The following is a 13750-nucleotide window of genomic DNA, read 5'->3' as shown; positions in this document are numbered from 1 at the left end:
TTATTGTTGTTATTATCTACTACTTAATGAAGGAAATCATATGGTATTTGACCTTCTCCCTCAGACTTATTTCACTTTGCATTATACCCTCAATGTCCATCCATGATGTCACAAATGGCTGGATTTCATCGTTTCTTATGGCTGAGTAGTATTCCATTGTGTATATATACCACAGCTTCTTTATCCATTCGTCCCTTGATGGGCACTTAGGTTGCTTCCAAGTCTTGGCTATTGTGAATAATGCTGCAATGAACACATGGGTGCATGTACCTTTACAAATTGGTGTTTTCAAGTTCTTTGGAGAAATACCCAGCAGTGGGATAGCTGGATCATATGGTAGTTCTATCCTTGATTTTTTGAGGAATCTCCATACTGTTTTCCATAATGGCTGCACCAGTTTGCACTCCCACCAGCAGTGTGTGAGAGTTCCCTTCTCTCCACATCCTCTCCAACACATGTTGTTTCATGTCTTGTTAATTATAGCCATTCTGACGGGCGTCAGGTGATATCTCATTGTAGTTTTGATTTGCATTTCCCTGATAGTTAGTGATTTTGAACATCTTTTCATGTGTCTGTTGGCCATCTGTATATCTTCTTTGGAGAAATGTCTGTTCAGGTCTTTTGCCCATTTTTTAGTTGGGTTGGTAGTTTTTTTGTTGGTAAGATGCATGAGTTCTTTATATATTTTGGAGATTAAGCCCTTATCAGAAGTATGGTTTGCAAATATCTTCTCCCAATTGTTAGGTTGTCTTTTTGTTTTGTTGATGGTTTCCTTTGCTGTGCAGAAGCTTTTTAGTTTGATGTAGTCCCATTTGTTTATTTTTTCTATTGTTTCTCTTGTCCGGTCAGACGTGGTGTTTGAGAAGATGTTGCTAAGACTGATGTCGAAGAGCGTACTGCCTATGTTTTCTTCTAGAAGTTTCACAGTTTCAGGTCTTACATTCAAGTCTTTAATCCATTTGGAGTTAATTTTTGTGTATGGTGTAAGGTAAGGGTCTACTTTCATTTTTTTGCATATGGCTATCCAGTTTTCCCAACACCATTTGTTGAAGAGACTTTCTTTTCCCCATTGTATGTGCTTGGCTCCTTTGTCAAAGATTAGCTGTCCATAGATGTGTGGGTTTATTTCTGGGCTTTCGATTCTATTCCATTGATCTGTGTGTCTGTTTTTGTGCCAGTACCATGCTGTTTTGGTTACTACAGCTTTGTAGTATATTTTGAAATCAGGGAGTGTGATACCTCCAGCTTTGTTCTTTTTTCTCAGGATTCCTTTAGCTATTCGGGTCTTTTGTTGTTCCATATAAATTTTAGGATTCTTTGTTCTATTTCTGTGAAAAATGTTGTTGGAACTTTGATAGGGATTGCATTGAATCTATAGATGGCTTTAGGAAGTATGGACATCTTAACTATGTTAATTCTTCCAATCCAAGAGCACGGAATATCTTTCCATTTCTTTGTGTCTTCTTCAATTTCTTTCAGAAATGTTTTATAGTTTTCGTGTACAGATCTTTCACCTCTTTGGTTAAGTTTATTCCTATGTATTTTATTCTTTTTGTTGAAATTGTAAATGGGATGGTATTCTTAATTTCTCTTTCTGCTACTTCGTTGTTAGTGTACAGAAATGCAACTGATTTTTGTACGTTGATTTTGTATCCTGCAACTTTCCCATATTCGTTTATTACTTCTAAAAGTTTTCTGGTGGATTCTTTAGGGTTTTCTATATATAAAATCATGTCATCTGCAAATAGTGACAGTTTCACTTCTTCCTTTCCAATTTGGATCCCTTTTATTTCTTTCTCTTGCCTGATTGCTCTGGCTAGGACTTCCAGTACTATGTTAAATAGGAGTGGTGACAGTGGGCATCCTTGTCTGGTTCCTGTTCTTAGAGGGATGGCTTTCAGTTTTTCACCATTGAGGATGATATTAGCTGTGGGTTTCTCATATATGGTCTTTATTATGTTGAGGTACTTTCCTTCTATACCCATTTTATTCAGAGTTTTTTTCATAAATGGATGCTGTATCTTGTCAAATGCTTTCTCTGCATCTATTGAGATGATCATGTGATTTTTATTCTTCATTTTATTAATGTGGTGTATTACGTTGATTGATTTGCGAATGTTAAACCATCCCTGCATCCCTGGAATAAATCCCACTTGATCATGGTGTATAATCTTTTTAACGTATTGTTGTATGCGATTTGCTAGTATTTTATTGAGGATTTTTGCATCGATGTTCATCAGTGATATTGGCCTGTAATTTTGTTTTTTTGTGTTGTCCTTGTCTGGTTTTGGTATCAGGGTAATGTCGGCTTCGTAGAATGAGTTAGGGAGCTTCCCCCCCTCCTCAATTTTTCGGAAGAGTTTGAGAAGGATAGGTATTAAGTCTTCTTTGAATGTTTGGTAGAATTCACCAGGGAAGCCGTCTGGTCCTGGACTTTTATTTTTGGGGAGGTTTGTGATTACTGTTTCGATCTCCTTACTGGTGATTGGTCTATTCAAATTCTCTACTTCTTCTTGATCCAGTTTTGGAAGGTTGTATGATTCTAAGAATTTATCCATTTCTTCCAGATTGTCGAATTGGTTGGCATATAGTTTTTCATAGTATTCTCTTATAATCTTTTGTATTTCTGAGGTGTCTGTTGTAACCTCTCCTCTTTCATTTCTGATTTTACTTATTTGTGCCTTCTCTCTTTTTTTCTTGGTGAGTCTAGCTAAAGGTTTGTCAATTTTGTTGATCTTTTCAAAGAACCAGCTCTTGGTTTTATTAATTTTTTCTATTGTTTTTTTGGTCTCTATTTCATTTATTTCTGCTCTGATTTTTATTATTTCCCTTCTTCTACTGATTTTGGGCTTTGTTTCTTATTTATTGACTTTTCTAGATTATTCCACCAGAATTCAGATTGCTCCTTCTGAAGAACAGCACCTTTAAAAACTTGTTTTCTTAGAAAATATCATTTAAATTTAATAAGGCTGTTCAGTTTATATGTTGTCTACTGAAACAATGAGTTTGATAATTGCAAAAATGAATTCCTTGTGTGATTTTTCAAAGTTATGCAATTTTTAGTCTGTGGAAATTGCCTTGAGGATTTTCCAATCATAAATCTAACATTGGAAGGAAGCCAAAATGACCTGACTCTTCAGTTTTAGGTCTTAACTATCTGCAGGTATATGTGTTCTTCAAGTAAGGTTTATTAAAAGAGCTGTTTGTCACATCAAGAATTAGAAGAGAAATACTAAAATAAAGGTGCAATTTTTGTCCATCTCATCTATGAAATAAAATAGAATTAAACTATGTTACAGCAATACATCTTCTATCAGCCACATTCTTTTGCTATAAGGAAAAAATTTCTTTTGATGGGTTTCCTGCTTGAATATATTTTTCAGCACTTGTCCCAGAGAGCAACTTCCATTCATTGTGTGTTTATTTTTCAGTCTCTCCTACCAGGGCTACGTTGGCAGTCTTTTTGACCTTTTCAGGACTTGTGGATGGTCCATTCCTTAGTAAATAATTTTTCACTGGCAAGCAGCATATTTCATTTATGAAGTGACCTTTCCAATTCTTGTTTTTTAACAATGTATTCCAAATAGTTGCTTTATTCTTTATAAAGTGTGGTGGACTCCAAGATTTTGCAATTTCCATAACACAGAAAAAGGATTTCTTGCTTTCTTAAAAACATTGAGCTGGAATTGCAAACAATTTGTTTATTATCTGTTGATTCCTTTGGAAGTTATTTAAAAGGATGTTTTCGTTCTGTTTTTGTAGTTATAGCTGTCTGTGGGCTTTTTTGCTCAGTAGGTCCCGCCATCACCTCAAATTCGTCATATCCAAGACTGATCGAGGGCAACCCATTACCCCCTTATACTCCTCTATTTCTTTCAGTTGAACTACCGAGTTTCCGGCTCCCAGGCTAAAAAACTTAGCCTCTCTTTTATCCTCTGTATCTTTGATGATCCTCTGCCCCAGATTTTCAGAATGTTTAAAATCCTGTCCTGTTTTTCCATGTCTCATAGAAAGTCTCAGAAATGTCAGAAATGTGATTTTCTTTCCAATATCCAATTCCTTGTCCTTCATTTACATGTGGCACAGAAATCTTTAGAAAGACCATATATGATCCCAATTTTTGGTCCAGAATAAAATTGTAACTAACTCTACATAGTGTCTGTCACCAAACCTGCCTCTTTAAAAATATCTTCCAATTTTAATTCCCAATGTTATCCCTCCTCTTCACATGCCAGGAGTAAGCCATAGCCTTCCAGATGGTCTCCTTGCCATGAATAGATTCATCTTCCAATCTTTCCTTCACAACACTTTCTAGCTAATTATTTGAAAGGACCACTTAAGTCACATTTTTTCCTCCTCAGAAATAATAACCATGTATCTTTCTGTGATGGTTTTAAACCATGGCCCCATGAGACCTAGTGTTCTGCTTCTAATTCTTCAGGAAGCACATCATGTGAGAGAGACAATGAGGAGAAAATTAAGCTACTGGGCTCTGGCGCAACTCCTGCTGCAATCAGAATGGCCTCGTTTTTATCAGAATTATATACTAGGGTTTGTTCCTAATGTACATGCTGTTACATGTACATCTATATGTATCTATATATGTTCATCTATATCTATATCTATATATCTTTATCTATATCTCTATGTATGTTATTTTCTCTAGTTTTAAGCTAATTATGATGAAAGAAGAGTAAATATTACTCTTGCTACCAGAGAGTGTAAAACGTACACCTATTATATGCCTCATCAATAAATATCAAATATGTGTTTAGTTCATTAAACACTTGTTGAGTGAAAAAACTAATAAAATTTCTTTCTCCCAATCCTGCAAAGAAGATATATTATCCCATTTTACTAGTAAGGAAACAGATTTAGGAAAGTTAAGTGAATTTGAAGTGAGATCTGCTTTATCCACGAGACTCATGTCGTTCCTGGGGCAGGTTAAATGGGGACAGGAGAGAGGAGGATGGGAAATCTCCCACATTTCTTTCTAATTTTTAGACAACAGGCCCTCTCTTAGGCACTTCCCCATACTCTTCTATTTTCTTCTGCTTTAGATCCAAGACTGTCCGTATGTTTTCCTCACCTTTGGTAACTGGAGAGACTACCTTTAGTATTTGAAATGTATCCCCTCACAACCCTGGCTGTAGAATGGAACTCAGTTTCCTAACTTCTCACTTTCCAAAGGCCCTTTTCCTTTTAAGGTTTTGTTGCTAATCGCTGTGGAGAAACAGAAGAAGTTAACAGATGAACAAAATGGAGAAGTTCCAAATGACAGAATCTTTCTTATAAATTCCTTCAGTCCTAACAACCCCTCGTCCGTAGCACTTGCATCCCTCTGAACTGGGTCATTTGAGCCCAGCACAGACAACTCCCTCCAGATACTGTAGTTGGTGTTCACCAAGTCTCTACTTCTCTTTACTTTAGTAGGGTTGTTGTATCCCTTCCCCTGTGATGGCACCTTTTACCAAGTTGAAAGGGCAGTCATGACAGAATGTTTGATGTCCCTTGTGTAGCCTAGGTAGCTTACATCTCTGAAAACCTCCAGCAAGAAAACAAACCCACTGCACACCTCTTTCTACCTAGAATTTCAATTTTTAATTAATTTAACAAACATTTTTGTTGGTAATTACTGTATGTCAAGGACAGCACTAGCTTCTTAAACCCCTACCCTCAATGAGTTCCCTGTTGACTGAAGGAAACAAACAAATATATATTAAGTATAATATAATTGCTATACTAGCAATTTCCTGTGAGAACATTAGAGGATGTGAATTTAACTATTTCAGGATAAGAAGAGAAGGCTTCATGGAAGAGATAGCATTTGATATTTGAAGGATGGTGAGATTTGAGGTAGCAACTGAGACTTGGAAGACAAGAATAGACAGTGCTTAGAGAGCAATCTAGACACATGCGAACATAGAAGCCTGGAATAGCATAGAGTATTTGGAGACTTTGAGTTGTTCAGTGTTGCTGAGGCCTAAAATTTGAGGTGAGGAGTTAGGGAGTTAAAGGAGATAGAATCTTACAGGTAACAGGGACGAGGGAGCAAACGTGATGTAATCATATTGCAAATTTAGGAAGACTACTCACATAATCATGTGATGGCAAGTAGTGTGAGTAGTTGAACGATATCAGAAGGTTTTCTAAAATTTAAAAATATGCACTGAAAAAACCCAACCATTTGGGAGATGCAGAAGTCTGACCCTGCGTCTCACCTGAACTCATTTACTGCTGTGTTGGATAAAATTGGACTTAACATTTCCCCCAAGAAACTGTGATGCAGGATGTACTAGAAAACTTGTGGAATTTGCCCAACAGTAGTAGATGCATTACTGCAATCCCATGAAACATTTAGGCATTGTATGATCTATTTACATAGTGCACGGACTGCTCAAGTTTTACTAAATTAAATAGTACAAAAAAATACACATTCAAGTTTCATTCCGAGAATGATTGTAAAATTTGGGGGCCAACTGAGGACATGGATATAAAAATAATTTTCTGACTGTCCCTTTCCTTAGAGAATTAATCACACTTTGTATGTGTGTGTGCCTATCCTATTTTGTTTATGTATTTATTTGGGACACATTGGGTTATATTTATTATATTTTTGGTTTAATTGCCTAACTCCATATTGCTTTCAAAGTCTGAAAGACCTGGAGTAGCCTTCTACATCAATTGACTATTAACCCGAGTCTCCATTTTTACATCTGCAAAATAGGTGTAATTTTACTTACTTCATATGAAATATGCAAGGACTAAATGAATAAAATACATGCAAATTCTTAAATCAGTGCCTGCCTGCACATTTCATATTCAATCAGTAACTATTGAATGAAAAAAATACTAACATCTTGAATGTACTGTGGCATAGAGAGTGTTGTCCTTCACTTGCTCCACATATAGTAAAGGAAAGCATGTTCTTGTGTTTCCATTTTATTTAGCAGTTGGAAACGAATATTTTGAGGACGTAGAGTAGATATCAAATGGAATTGGACCCAATAACGGTACCTAGACTAAATTACATGTTTTTTTCATCATTGTCAATGCATTTACTAATTAAAATTTGGTGATTGTAATGAATATTGCTTAAGAATAGAAGCAGAATCAAACTTCAAAAATTAGTTAACCTAGTTACTACTACTCCTTAGCAGAAGAAATTCATTAAAGATGCCAAAGTTTAGATATTATTTAGAAATTGTCCTGAATGCTATATGTACATGTATTTTATTTTAGTGGGCAAGCCAAAGAGGTCACAAAGATGATTTCCAAATATATAATTTTTTGTTTTTTCTGATATACGCCAGACGGGGAAAAATGAACAAATACATTGTAAACTGAATTGTTTTCTTTGAATTATAAATAAATAAATGAAGTTAGGCTTTCTTAATTTTTCCTCATTTTCATAGCCATGCTTTCTATTAAGAGTGATTTTGGAAAGCTTTGACTGGTAATATAGTTAGCTTGCTTCAGTGGAAGTGTATTTTTTGCAAAATTGATATATTTTAATTAACATAGCTTAGAGATGTGAGAAGAACAGAAGTCCTCGTTCTTAAAGTTTCCATTAACTTACTGGTTGACCTTCACCAAGGCATCTTCCTGTTTCCCCTCTGTAAACCTAGGGGCCTAGAACAGGTGAGCTTCAAGGTTCCTTCCAGCTGATATACTCTCTGATGCTCAGTTACCTGCAAAGTAAGCCGCTTAGATGCAAGGATGATGGTGATCATGAGGATGATAATGGGTGGCTTTGATTGAACACTTACTATGAGTTAAGTGTGGACATGTGTGCATTGTGCCTTCACCTGAATCATCTGAATATATCTCTCCAAGGTGATCCTGAAATTAAGCTAAGTATAGCTATTCTCCTGTCTTTCTAAAATTTCACATTTTCTGTTTTCACTAGAAATGCGTTTTTAATCTAAATGCAAAGAGGATTACCATAATAATTTAGGTTGTCTCTGGAAGAGTTAATGAGTAATGGTATCAGAGTTCCTCTGCTGATGCCTTACTGAAGCAGGCTATAGAGTAGGCAAATAGGTTATTCCCAGGGTTTTACTCCTTTGCAGCTCTGACTCTGATGTGACCTTGGGCAAAATGCTTCGTGTGAAAGGGCAGATCTTCTGAAATCACAATATAGTGCAGATATTTTTCCCTCCGATTTTATTCTGTGACTGAATGTTCAAGAATTAACGTGGGTGTTAGAAGTTTCCAATAATAGGCATATGTTACCATAGACACATCCTTTAAATATGTCAGTGGTGCGTTATTGCACAGCAATACTTAAAGGCTTTCAAAAAAGTTGTATTTTATGAGATCTTGAAATTATTTAGTTGTGAAAGATAATTAGAGATTTCACTTTCAACTGTGAAGTGGTCCTGAGACATCCCTTTAGAGACTTGTGGCACATTATTATGGGAGTCACTGCAATTTACTATAGAGAATATTTAGAAGGTAAGGGATAAAAGATAATGAGTCTCTCTAACTACTCCAAGCTTGTCTTATGGGTTTATTAAAGATAGGCATTTGACAAGGCAATTTTTGTTGAAATAGATCATTTTTACCTCCCTTGCATTTGAGGGGAAATAAGTTATCAACTGCTAGGTTATTTTGCCTTGAAAAACCAGCATTAAAGAAAGAAATAGAAGAATCTTTGGACGTTTTTCCTGCATTTTTTCAACTTGTTATCACTGCTGCTGTTCTCTCTTTCACGATGTTATAAGGAATACTGAAACAGATGACTCCAAAATATATTTCTGTAAGGGAAATTCTATGGATGAGAGGATAAAATAGTGAGCACATCCCATGTGCCTTGCACTGTGCTAAGCAGTGTGGTGTTTCCTGTCAAATATTTATTGAAATGCTTGCCTGGCACTGTGCTACGGATATTAGAAACACAAGGATGAAAAGACAAAGCCTCTGCAGTCAATAAGCCTCAAGTGTGTTACCTCAGGTGATCTTCACAGGGAACTTGTAAATTTGGTATTTTAGTAGTTTTTTTTAACATTAGGAAACAAAGACTCAGGAAAGCAAAATAATTTGCCCAAGGTTACCTATCCAGTAAGAGGTGGAACAGGAATTGTGCTCACAATCTGTCTGATGATCTTTCAGTATATCATACAGTTTACTTCACCTTTGCTATGCCTATGGCAATAGAATAGCAGAGTCCAAAATTATGGGTTCAAGTGCTATATGTATACGTATAGCTATACATATGTATATACAAAACCCTTGGGTTAGAATTTATGAGTAGAGACAGTAACTAACCAAGAGCCAGAACTAAAAGTGAGCTGAATACAGGAGAAGGGTTAGGACTATGCATGGGATCATGGCTGGATGCTAACACCCAGGGATTGGGCTAGGCTGATCACTCTGCCTTGCATTTACGCGATGTATTTTTGCTACGAACAGCTTTCTCAATAGGCCAGTGAGGTGGGTAGGGCAGGCAAAAGCTGTACTGGTGTGAGGCCCCATCTGTTGGATTTTTACCCACCTGTGCTATCAATTATACATTCTATTCAAACACTTATGCTGAAAATTCTTTTCATCTGAGCTTGTGCAGATTGTGTGACAGGCACCTACCAAGCAGAACACCACGGAAGTCCTATATAAAGGCTTTCCTCACCTCTAGCCAATTAAGGAGGCATGGAGCCTGAGCCTGCTCTCCTCACTGCTGCCCAAAGTCCCATTTCAATATATCTTTCACCAAAGGAACAGGGCAAATTCTCAACAAGAGAAACACTACTTCATAAATATTGAATAGTGTCGGTTACATCTGACCTGAGAGAAACGTCGGCTTGTTAGAGGATTGTATTTATCAGCCCTTAACTCCAGAATATTATACTCTGGAACTCTGCAAGGTTTGTGAACAATAGAGAACTTGAAAATGTTGTTATTGTTCTAGTTATTATCATCATCATCATCATCAAAAGACAGTATTTACTAGAGGCCCTTCTTTTTATGGAGTGAAAAGAAGAGATGGTGAATGAACAATTAAAGGTTATGTCTTTTGAAGAAATGTTAAAAGAATTAACGTTTGGTTAGAGAAACACACGAGAGGATTATATTTAAATATAAGGAGTATTGGAATTTAGAGAAAATTCAGTTTATCTCTGTGTGGGGGGCAAAGCTAACACTGAAAATGTCTTTTAGGGAGACTATTTGGGGAGGATGCAGGATTTGGAGCCTACCAGGAGGGATTCATAATCATGTAGGTCCTGAGGGAAAGATCTGTCACATTTTCGAGAGAACAGAAGATACTGTAGGGAGATAAAAAGAGCATGGAGTCAAATAGAATTGGGTTCAAGTCCTCACTTGGACGCTTACTCACTGTGTCCTTAGACAAGCTATTTGCATTCTCTAAGATTACTATCTTCATCTGTAAAGTGTGGACAATAAAACTTTGCTTAAAAATGGAATGCTATATATGAAATGCCTTGCAAAGACCTGGCATATAGTAGATACTCATTAAGTGCTTATTCTTATTCTTTACCCTTGCAAATGTTTCAGAATCACCGCTCCTACAGAGCTAATCTTTAAGCTCACTAATTTGTAAGCTTTTACTTAGCCGGTCTCTTATTCCTCATTGTCTATGTACATTTCCACATTCCTTCTTTTTTGTGTGTGTAACTTAGTTGACTTTATTCTACTTAAGTTTTCTTTTTTTATTGAGATATAATTGACATATATCGTTATATTAGTTTCAAGTGTACAACATAATGATTCGATATTTGTATATATTGCAAACTGATCACCACAGTAAATCTAGTTAACATTTATTACCACATGTAGTTACAAATATGTCCCCATGATATATTTATTGTAAACTGGAAGCTTGTACTTTTGACCACCTTTACCCATTTCCCCCATCCTTCAAACCCTGCCTCTGGCAACCACCAATCTGTTCTCTGTATCTACGAGTTTGATTTTGTTTGTTTGTTTAGATTCACATGTAAGTGAAATCATATGGTATTTGTCTTTTTCTGTCCGACTTATTTCACGTAGCATAATGCTCTGAAGATCCATCTATGTTGTCACAAAGGGCAAGATTTCCTTCTTTTTTATGGATGAGTAATATTCCATTTTATTTATGTGTGTGTGTGTGTATGTGTATATTTACCATTTACCACACCACATTTTCTTTAACCGTTCATCCATTGATGGACATTTATGTTACTTCCATGTCTTGGCTATTGTAAATAATGCTGTAATGATCCATGATCCTTTTTTTTCTCTCTCTATTTCTCCCATACTCAAGAGAATATCCTCCCCATATCTTTCTATATATACAAGAATTTCTTCCACATATTGATCAAGTTCTCCTTTTTATGTGATCCTTTCCTGGACCACTAAGTAATATTATCATCTCCCTGCTCTGAACATCCATAAGATGTATTATTTTTACCTCTTATTTATACCATATTACTACAGATCTCATAATCATTTCTTTCTTTCTTTAACAAATATGGTACCAGGCACCATGCTAAACTCTAGGAATCTGCAGATGAAAAAGACCCAGGCTGTGTACTCAATAATTCATAGTCTTCCTGGGGAAAAAGATACAAAGATAAATAATTACAATTAAGTATAATTGTTCTATAAGGTGTTTGCAAAGCACTATAGATACATGTCCTTTCATCCAATTAAATTAAATTGGATGCTGTTAAATGGCAGGGCCCTGTTTTATATTCCTCCTCTATAAAACTCCTCCCCTAGAACATGTAGCCAAGTATTAAGTAATTATTACACATTCATTGCCTTGAATTCTTCTGCAGAGATCTTTAATATTATAGAGCATTTTTAGATGCATGAGAGGAAATATTACCCCAAAACAATCAGCATTAAGATTCTGTATAAAGTGTCCAAGCCCACAGAAACCTTAGGAATAGACCCTTGATTCACTTACAATCCATCATTTACATTTGTGGAGCAAAAGTTCCTGAGCATTTAAGCAAAGTCAGGCTATATATAATCTTATCTCTGGCAGGGAGGCTGTGTGACAAGCCAGGCTCAGAAGCAGAAGCCAGCGTGGTAAGTAGGTGCCTCTTACCTATAGTGCTGGCCAAAGGTCAAATATCAAAAGTATGTCTAAGAGAGCATAATATCTTCAAACTGAAATCCAATATAGGTTTGTTGTCAAGCAAAGTTGTCTTGGAGACCAGTGCTTGGAGCTTGGGTATGTGGTCAACTATGGAGGACCATAGCTGTTTTTTGGGAATTGTCAGGTTTGCAGCGAGCGAGCAGTATACTAATTCTGCAGCTAAGAATACTGAGCCTATAAAACTTAAATATTGGCTACTGGAATTTTGTAGGCAAGGCGAGGCCATTTAAAGACACTTAGATTGAACAGTCAGCCAGAGTTTGTAAAAGAGAACTCTCACTAGAGTTCACTCCATGTTAACATCATCCTCGTGTTTTATTGACATGGAATTCCTACTTCCTCCAAGACACATCTGTGTCTCTCTGGCTGCATACTGAGCTAACTTTGGGGACTGGAAATAATGGTGATTGAAAGATCACAGCTTATTAGCTTAATGTTTGCTTAGCCTTTTGCTGGAGCCAAGCACAAACAACCCAGAGGCAAATTTGGAAGCCCTAACTTCCAAGCAAGACTTTTCAACCAAGGGATCTAAATAAATGTTGTGGGTTCATATGGGATCCTACAATCAGCAAGTGTTGTTACATAATCACAAAGCTGGTCTTCCATGTAAATAATACAAGTGTTTTCCTATAGGATCTGATTCAAGGACTGTCTAACCACTATTCCTCTCTAGAATTTGTTCCTATGGGTTCTCGGACTGATTAATGAACTTGGGCTTGGGAATGGAGAATTGGAACTTACTAAGATGGGGTGGTTCTACATGAAGAACATGAAGAACTCAAGCACAGATCTGTCTCATTCCAAAGCCGGCTATACTCTACTGCCTCCCTATGCACAAGTGTATTATCTGGAGTTCATGGCTCCACTTAAGAAATTAAGGCACAAGAGGCCAGTGAGTATAGTTTCTCTTGCTGTATGTGGCTTCCCAGAAATGCACACAGCAGTCATACCATGACAAGATAGGTCATAATTGCTAGTCTTTACATATTTTTTTGTAACTAAAAAATGTATATATTCACTCATTGAGGTAAAGAATACCAACTTTCTGCCAGTCCTGATGCTACATGCAAGGGACTAAGATCCTTTTTCAATGTGAGCAGATAGGTATGTAAACAACTCAATGTAACGAAAGAACATAACTCCCTGGGAGTACGGAGGGGAGAATGACCCATTTTGCCTGACAAAGTGAGGAAAATTTCAAAGAGGAGATGGCATTTAAGTCAGACTTCAGAGGAGTTGGCCTCTGCCTTTTAAGGCTGAGGAATAAAGGTGTGTGAGATGGCCCTATACAAATTGCTGAAAAATGGATCATGAAAGTGCTTTTTTGTTTTATAAAGCACTGCTTTAGTTTTAAATATCACATATAATGTAGATTAAATTATATATAAATACTAATAAATTAAATGATGTAAAAAGAGTTAATGCAGTTTGCAACCTTGAAGTTATAATTAGCAATCATGTAATCATATAGCAAAATATACTGAGGCCACGTAGTATAGTATTGAGATAATGTAAGTGCAGTTAGTGGTTAAGAGCACAGATTCTGGAGCTAGGAAGCTTAGGCTTGAATCCTGTGCTGTCTGAACCTGGGCAAGTACTTAATCTTTCTGTTTTCATGTTCTCATCTGTAAAGTGGACATCATAATT

At 36.4% G+C, this 13750-nt stretch overlaps 1 protein-coding gene across 1 annotated transcript in view; it reads left to right on the top strand.

Annotated features, from left to right (window-relative positions):
* Positions 1-13750, top strand: part of DLG2 (discs large MAGUK scaffold protein 2) — a 1864788-nt gene that overhangs the window by 548859 nt on the left and 1302179 nt on the right. The window lies entirely within an intron of this gene.

This window comes from Ceratotherium simum, chromosome 7 (assembly GCF_057802395.1).
Source record: "Ceratotherium simum simum isolate JZ-2026a chromosome 7, ASM5780239v1, whole genome shotgun sequence".
NCBI classification, from domain to species: Eukaryota; Metazoa; Chordata; class Mammalia; order Perissodactyla; family Rhinocerotidae; genus Ceratotherium; species Ceratotherium simum.
This window is presented reverse-complemented; position numbering and strand designations above follow the sequence as displayed.